Source organism: Cetorhinus maximus, chromosome 22, assembly GCF_964194155.1.
Source record: "Cetorhinus maximus chromosome 22, sCetMax3.hap1.1, whole genome shotgun sequence".
In the NCBI taxonomy this organism is placed as follows: domain Eukaryota; kingdom Metazoa; phylum Chordata; class Chondrichthyes; order Lamniformes; family Cetorhinidae; genus Cetorhinus; species Cetorhinus maximus.
The window spans coordinates 9,137,236-9,146,277 of record NC_135900.1 but is presented as its reverse complement, the minus strand read 5'-3'; the positions used below and the strand labels follow the sequence as shown (position 1 = coordinate 9,146,277).

Here is a 9,042-nt window from a genome sequence, read left to right as displayed (position 1 = left end):
CCAGTGGCGCTACCGTTCAATGGAGCTGTTAGCTGGCAGCTCTTAGCAGGCAGGGCTTCTGTCCATGGGGACCTTAATCCCGGGGAAAGCCCACCGCTATCCTATTAAGTGCTTGTGCGACACTTAATGCAGTGGGTCTTTGATAGAAGTGGCAACGCAGTGCTGCTGCCAGCTCTCCAGCTGGTGGGTGAGACCCCCATCACCTACATTAAATCTAGTTTAGTGAGTTGAACTTGACAGTCCCTTGGGTAGCAGTAACAGAGGTGGGGGGTGGAAGTACAATACAAGGGAGCTTTGTCAGGAGGGTTCCCCGATACAGTTCCACTGCCAGGTAATTAGCAGTAACTGGAAAGTAAGTACTGTGTAAACAGGCTACTGTGTAAACTTTCTTGAAGTTTAGACAGGGTAAACTCACTCTCCGCTGTAGGAGCTGAGTAGTTAATTAGCTAACTGGTTGAATCTGGTCACTGCAGCCCCAGTTCAGTTCACTTCAGCAGCACATATACTAAAATTGGAACGATACAGAGAAGATTAGCATGGCCCCTGCGCAAGGATGACACGCAAATTCGTGAAGCGTTCCATATTTTGCAACACCGAAACCTCTTTTCTCTGCTAAACCATATCAACAACTACATTAAAAAAAAATAAAATAAATTCAGGTTTCTTTAATGCAGCCTTGGCAAATGGAGTGCAGCCGACTAACTGAGTGAAGACCGAAGTTCAGTGAGAGGGGACCTCGGTGAAGGGGGGAATGAAGTTATTTGTTTCCTCTTTCTATCTTTCTCATCCCATAGGAATTGGTTCTTGCTCTACAACAGGGAAAGGAGCTAGATGTGGTGAGTATCTGGTGAATGGGTAAGTTCTATTCTATCCCTGAGGTTTAGAATAGTACACAATTTGATGGTAAAGTTAATAAAATATATATGAAAGCAACATAAATAAGTGATTAATATAATTATGTAATTATTTAAAAAACATTAAGGATGGTAGGACAGGTGATGTGTCAAGGCTGCAGCATGTGGGAGCTCCTAGGTAACACTGACCCAGGGCAAACACATCTGCAGTCAGTGTTTAAGGTTTGAGAAACTTCGGCTCAGAGTCATTGAGATGGAGGCTGAGCTGCAGACACTGTGACACATCAGGGAGGGGGAAAGTTATCTGGATGCTTTGTACCAGGAGGCAGTCACACCACTTAGGATAGGGTCTTCTGATTTGGTCAGTGGCCAGGGACAGGAGGGTGTGACTGTGAGTGAGGCAGGTAAGAGGACCCAGGGGACAGGAGTGCAGGAGTGTGAACCTCTGCAATTGTCCAATATGTTTGAGGTTCTCGCAACTTGTTTGGGCGAGAGTGGGAGCTGCAAGGTGGACAAGCAAACATGACCGTGGTACAGGAAGCCATTCAAGTGGGGAGAGCAAAAAGGAATGTAGCAGTAGTAGGAGACAGTGTAGTGAGGGGGATTGACACTGTTCTCTGTAGCAAAGAGTGAGAGTCCAGACGGCTTTGTTGCCTGCCCGGTTCAGGGTTTGGGGCATCTGCTCAGGGCTGGAGAGGAACTTGTAGTAGGAGGAGGAGGATCCAGTGGTTATGGTCCATGTAGGTACTAACCACATAGGCAGGACGAGGAAGGAGGCTCTGCATAATCTGTGTAAGAAGCTTGGCACTAAATTAAGAAGCAGAACCTTAAAGGTAATAATTTCTGGATTATTACCTAAACCACATGCAAATTGGCATGGGACAAATAAGATTAGAGAAATGAATGAGTAGCTCAAAGACTGGTGTGGGAGAAGTGGTTTCTAGTTTGTGGGGCACTGGCACCAGTATTGGGAAAAGTGGGGTCTGTACCATTGGGACAGTCTACACCTGAACCATGCTAGGGTTGGTGTCCTCATGAGCCACCTAACTAGGGAAGTAGAGAGGGTTTTAACCCGAATAGTGGGGGTATGGGATCAAATTTGGGAAGATGCGGTAAACCAAGGAGTAGAGACAAGGCAAGAGAGACAGGTATTAACATGGGAAATGATAAACAGATTGTGACAGGAAGGGACAGAGAATACAAATCTAGGAGTAGATCAGCAGATAAGGCTAGGTGCTACAAAAATAACAAAAGGACAAAACTAAAGGCTCTGTATCTAAATGCATGTAGCATTTGAAACAAAACAGATGAATTGATAGTGCAAATAAAAATAAATAAGTACAACCTGATAGCCATTACAGAAATATAGCTACAGGATGACATAGATTAGGACCAGAATATTGAAGGGTATGTGATATTTAGGAAGGATAGGAAGTTAGGAAAAGGTGAAGGGGTGGCTCTTAATTAATTTTGGCATTAGCACATTAGAGAGGGATGACCCTAGTTCAGGAAACCAAGATGTAGAAGCGGTTTGGGTTGAGATGAGGAATGAAAAAGGCAAGAAGTTATTGTGGGAGTGGTGTACAGGCCCCCTAATTGTAACTACACAGTGGGACAGATTATAAAAGAAGAGATAATGGGAGCTTGCCAGAAAGTTACAGCAATAATCATGGGGGATTGTAATCTACATGTGGACTGGAAAAATCAGATGGGCACAGGTAGCATAGATGAAGAGTTCATAGAATGTTATTGGGATAGTTTCTTAGAACAGCACTTTCCGGAGCCAACCAGAGTTGATGAATTGGTTTTAATTTTCCAAAATTCCCTAGATTCGGGGAAGGTTCCATTAGATTGGAAAATAACAAATATAACTCCCTTATTCAAAAAGGGAGGGAGATAGAAAGCAGAAAACTACAGGCCAGTTAACCTAACATCTGTCATAGGGAAAATATTAGAAGCTGTTATTAAAGATGTTATAGCAGGGGACTTAGAAAAATTCAATGCAATCAGGCAGAGTCAACATGGTTTTTAAAAGGGAAATCATGTTTAACCAATTTATTGGAGTTCTTTGAAGGAGTCACATGTGCTGTGGATAAAGGGGACAAGTGGACATACTGTAGTTAGATTTCCGGAAGGCATTTGATAAGGAGCCACACCAAAGATTTTTGCAGAAAATAAAAGCTCATGGTGTAGGGGGTAACATATTGGCATGGATAGAAGATTGGCTGGCTAACAGGAAGCAGAGTTAGCATAAATGGGTCTTTTTCTGGTTGGTAGGATGTGATGAGTGGTATAACAGGGATCAGCGCTGGGGCCTCAGCTTTTAACAATTTATATAAATGACTTGGATGAAGGGACGAAAGAAATGGTTGCTAAATTTGCTAACGACACAAAGATAGGTAGGAAAGTAAATTGTGAAGAGGACATAAGGGGGCTACAAAGTGACATAAATAGGCTAAGTGAGTGGGTAAAGATCTGGCAAATGGAGTATAATCTGGGCAAATATGAAATTGTTCCTTTTGGCAGGAAGAATAAGAAAGAGGCTTATTATCTAAATGGTGAGAGATTGCAGAGCTCTGAGATTCAGAGGGATCTGGGTGTCCCAGTGCATGAATCACAAAAGGTTAGTATGCAGGTACAGCAGGTAATTAGGAAAGCTAATAGAATGTTATCATTTATTGTGAGGGGAATTGACTACAAAAGTAGGGAGGTTATGCTTCAGTTGTACAGGGCATTGGTGAGACCACATCTGGAGTATTGTGTACAATACTGATCTCCTTACTTAAAGAAAGACATAAACACATTCGAAGCAGTTCAGAGAAGGTTTACTAGGCTAATAACAGGAATGGGCAGATTGTCTTATAAGGAAAGGTTGGACAGGTTAGGCTTGTATCCACTGGAATTGAGAAGAGTAAGAGGCAGCTTAATTGAAACCTTTAAGATCCTGAGGGGTCTTGACAGGGTGGGTGTGGAGAGGATGTTTCCTCTTGTGGGAGAATCTAGAACTTAGGGGTCACTGCTTAAAAATAATGGGTTGCTCATTTAAGACAGAGATGAGGAGAATTTTTTTCTCAGAGGTTTGTGAGTTTTTGGAACTCTCTTCCTTAAGAGGCGGTGGAAGCAGAGTCTTTGAATATTTTTAAGGCAGAGCGAGATACATTCTTGATTAACAAGGGGGTGAAAGGTTAGCGGGAGTAGGCAGGAATGTGGTATTGAGGTTATGTTCAGATCAGCCATGATCTTATCGAATGTCGAAGCAGGCTCGAGGGGCCGAGTGGCCTACTCCTGCTCCTAATTCGTACGTTCATATGTTCGTACGTATATAGGTGTCTTTCCAGCAATGAGAGTGGCAGTGGTTCTAAATGTTCACCCAAAGAAGGTAGGCAGCCAAGTTGAACAATTATTGTAAAGGCAAAATACTGTGGATGCTGGAAATCTGAAACAAACAAAAAGTGCTGGAATAACTCAGCAGGCCTGACAGCATCTGTGGAGAAAGAAACAGAGTTAACGTTTCGAGTCTGTATAACTCTTAAAGGTTCAGGGCTCTGAAGAAGAGTCATACAGACTCGAAACGTTAACCCTGTTTCTCTCTCCACAGATGCTGTCAGACCTGCTGAGTTTTTCCAGCATTTTTAGTTTTTGTTGTGAACAATTATTGGCCTGATTTTTCTGGGTTACTGACATTTTGTCATTGGTGGAGCACCCACCTCCCTCACCCGCCATGTGGGGAGGGCACCATCTGAATGGAGACAGCCTCTGAGGGGCTTACCTGCAGGGGAGGGGGAGGGGCGTTATAGGAGTTTGAGGCTCTATGGTGCAGGCAGAGGGTTGCTAACAGCCAATGATACCTCCCCTCTCTCCGCATACTGCCACTGGAGGGATTTCCCAATCTGTAGACCCTGCCTCCTTGGCCCACGTCAAAATGTATTTGATGCTCATCAGCCTTCTGTCTAAGTGGCACTGTCGAGCACTGTTCCAGAGCTGCTGGGCCCAACCTTAATTAGTCACCTCCCCCGCTTTGAGGACTCTGGGTCTATACGCGATGGAGTTTAGAAGGATGAGGGGGGAATCTGATTGAAACTTACAGAATACTGAAAGGCCTGGATAGAGTGGACGTGGGGAAGATGTTTCCATTAGTAGGAGAGACTAGGACCCGAGGGCACAGCCTCAGAGTAAAGGGAAGACCTTTTAGAACAGAGATGAGGAGAAACTTCTTTAGCCAGAGAGTGGTGAATCTATGGAATTCATTGCCACAGAAGGCTGTGGAGGCCAGGTCATTGAGTGTATTTAAGACCGAGATAGATAGGTTCTTGATTGGTAAGGGGATTAAAGGTTACGGGGAGAAGGCGGGAGAATGGGGTTGAGAAACTTATCAGCCATGATTGAATGGCGGAGCAGACTCGATGGGCCGAATGGCCTAATTTCTACTCCTATGTCTTCTGGTCTTCTTCTGGCCTGCTGGCTCTGGAATGCCTCCTCTTGGCAATATTACAAGGGTAGTCTCTAGCATGCCTGCCATGAGAAACCACCACAACGACAGGATCTTTGGCAACATCTTGCTGCATGTGTTCAAATCCCATTGCGCAAGTAGTTAGAATTTGAATTCCATTAAAAATCAAATGTGGAATAAGGGACATCAGTAACAAGTCACCATAAAGCTTCTGGATTGACATGGAAAAAATCCCAACGGGTTCACTAAGGTCCTTGAGGGAAGAAAACCCACTGTCTTTACCCAGGATTGTAAACCCAGTCCCACGCAGATGTGATTAGCTCTAAATTGCCCATCAAAGTGCCTTAGGAAGCTACTCAGTTGTATTAAAAGCTGTTGTCCAGTAGGTTAAGAGTGAAGGCAGTCACCACCATGGTCTTAGGCAACTAGCGATAGGCAATAAATGCCAACCTTGACAGGGATGGCCCCATCCTGAGAATGGGTAAGAAAAGAAAATCAACGTGGCTATTAATTTTCCAAGTATTTGTATTTATCTCACTAAGATTTTTTTTCTATCTGTTGGCTTATGTAATAGATGTAAAATTGTGGGAAGCAATTCCACTGTTTGAGATCTTCAAGGGCAAAGCACCCAGCTGGAATTGTGCATTTGTAAAATTTACGCATAAAATTTACTCAGAAAATTTGACACCATCCAGGGCAAAGGAGTCCAATTGATTGGCACCCATCCACCACCTTCAATTTTCACTCCCTCTACCACCGACACACAGTGGCAGCAGTGTGTACCATCTACCTCTCACCAAGAGTCCTTCGGCAGCACCTTTTAAACCATGACTTCCACCATCTAGAAGGACAAGGGCAGCAGATTCATGGGAACACCACCAGCTGGAAGCTCCCTCCCAAGTCACACACCATCCTGACTTGGAACTGGATAGAAATGTAGACAATAGGAGCAGGAATAGGTCATTCGGCTCTTCGAGCCTGCTCCACCATTCACTATGATCATGGCTGATCCTCTATCTCACCGCCATACTTCTGCTCTCTCCCCATACCCCTTGACACTTTTAGAGTCCAGAAATCTATTTCCTTCTTAAATGTATTCAGTGACTTGACCTTCACAGCCTTCTGTGATAGAGAATTCCATAGGTTCAGCATCCTCTGAGTGAAGAAATTTCACCTAATCTCAGTCCTAAATGGCCTACCCATTGTGACCCTTTGTTCTAGATCCCCCCAACCAGAGGAAACATCATCCCTGCATCCAGTCTGTCCAACCCTGGACAGAATTTTATCTGTTTCAATGAGATCTCCGCTCATTCTTCTAAACTCCAGTGAATGCAGGCCTGGTCGACCCAATCTCTCCTCATACGACAATCCTGCCATCCCAGGAATCAGTCTGGAGAAACTTCGCTGCACTCCCTTTATGGCAAAGTATATCCTTAGATAGAGACCAAAACTGCACACAATACTCCAGGTGGGTCTCATCAAGGCCCTGTACAGCTGCAGTAAGACATCCTTGCTCCTGTACTCAAATCCTCTTGTAATGCAGGCCAGCATATCATTGGCCTGGTGTACAAGGACAACCAGGTTCTTTTGTACATTAACTTTCCAAATCAATCACCATTTAAATAATATTCTGCCATTCGGTTTTTCCTACCAAAGTGGATAACCTCACACTTATCCACGTTATACCGCACCTGCCATGCATTTGCCCACTCACTCAACTTGTCTAAATCGCCTTGGAGCCTCTTAACATCTTCCTCATCGCTTACATTCCCAGCTAGTTTTTTGCCATCAGCAAACTTGGAAATATTTGGTTCCCTCATCCAAATCATTGATATATATTGTGAATAGCTGGGGCCCAAGCACTGATCCCTGAGGTACCCCATTAAGTCACCGCCTGCCACTCCGAAAAAGACCCATTTATTCATACTCTCTGTTTCCTGTCTGTTAACCAGTTCTCAATCCATGCCAATATATTACCCCAATCCCATGTGCTTTAATTTTGCATACTAACCTCTTAGGTGGGAGTTTATCAAAAGCTTTCTGAAAATCCAAATACACCACATCCTCTGGTTCTCCCTTATCTATTCTGCTAGTTAGATGCTCAAAAAACTCCAGTAGTTTTGTCAAACATGATTTCCCTTTCATAAATTCATGTTGACTTTGTCATGTTGATATTTTCTAAATGTCCTGCTATCACATCCTTTATAATAGACTCTTGCATTTTCCCTACTACTGAGGTTAGGCTAACTGGTCTGTAATGCCATCCCTTACCTCACCACTACTGTTTGGAGGCCTATAGACAACTCTCACTAATATTTGCCACCCCTTGTTGCCTCTTAGCTCTACCCACACTGATTATACATCTAGATTTTCTTAGCCAACATCCTTTCTCACTATCACACTGATTTCATCCTTAATTAACAATGCCACCCCACCTCCTTTTCCTTTTTGCCTGCCTGTCCTAAATTTCGAGTACCCTTGGATACTCAGTTCCCAGCCTTGGTCACCCTGCAGCCATGTCTCTGTAACCACAATCATATCACACCCATTTACATCTATTTGCACTGTTAATTTGTCTACCTTGTTGCGGCTGCTCCATGCATTCAGATACAGTGTCTTTAGGTTTGTCTTAACATTTTTACACATCTCTTTTTGTACTATGGCCCTATTTGCTGCTAGCCCTTGTTTCCTCTGCCTTCCATTTTTGCTTTCTACATTTCTGTCTTTCGTTTCTCTCTTTGCATCCCTCTCTTGTGTCTCCCCGCTCAGGTTCCCACACCCCTGCCACTCTAGTTTAAACCCTCCCCCAGAGTACTGGCGAATATCCCTGCGAGGATATTGGTCCCGCTCCTGCCTGGGGTGCAACTCGCCCAGCTTGTACAGGTCCCATCTTCCCTAGAATCAGTTCCAATGCCTCAGGAATCTTATTCCCTCCCTCTTGCACCATCTCTCCAGCCACACATTCATCTGGCCTATTCTCCTATTCTTAACCTCGCAAGCATGTATCGCCGTCCCTTCACTGTCGTTGGGTCAAAATCCTGGAACTCCCTCCCGGACAGCACTGTGGACTGCAGCGGCTCAAGAAGATGAGTCACCACCACCTTCTCAAGGGCAATTAGGGATCGGCAATAAATGCTGGCCTAGCCAGAGATACCCAGATCCCAAGAACCATTTTTTTTTTTAAAAAGCATATAAACTCAAAGCTTAGAGTTAAATTATGAAGCTAAATTGCTTAAACTTTGGCTTGTATTCCTTTGAGTAATGTAGATTGAGGGGTGACCTAATCCATGAGTTTATAGATGATGCAGAGAAAATTTTAAATTTGAGGTGTTAGGCGATTGTGAACAATGGGGAGGTAAGGACAGGGTTGAAGGGATACATGGCCACGGGACACAATCCTAACATTAGAAACAGGCATTTAAAAGGGAAATCAGGAAGCACTTTTCCACAGAAAGGTTAGTCAAAATCTGTAACTCTCTCCCTCAAAAGACTGGACTGGAGGAGATTGCAAAGATAGGGAGGGGGTGAGGCCACGAAGGATTTGAAAATAAGGATGAGAATTTTCAGATTTTGATACAGTTCAAATAAATGCAGGAAGATAAATTGTACCGAGATATGGTAGAAAAATTGAAGTAAATTGTGAGTGAATGAGCCCCCTTGTGGTACATACACACAGCTCTGTGGAAACACTGAACTGACTTCAAAACAGAAGGTTTGACAAGTGGCAGTGCAGGTGTC

At 43.9% G+C, this 9,042-nt stretch overlaps 1 non-coding gene across 1 annotated transcript; it reads left to right on the top strand.

Moving 5' to 3' along the window:
• The first annotated feature begins 483 nt into the window (after positions 1 to 483).
• On the top strand, positions 484 to 588 carry LOC144696838 (U6 spliceosomal RNA). Its single transcript, XR_013580250.1, has one exon. It is a non-coding gene; the product is annotated as a U6 spliceosomal RNA (small nuclear RNA).
• Positions 589 to 9,042: the final 8,454 nt, after the last annotated feature.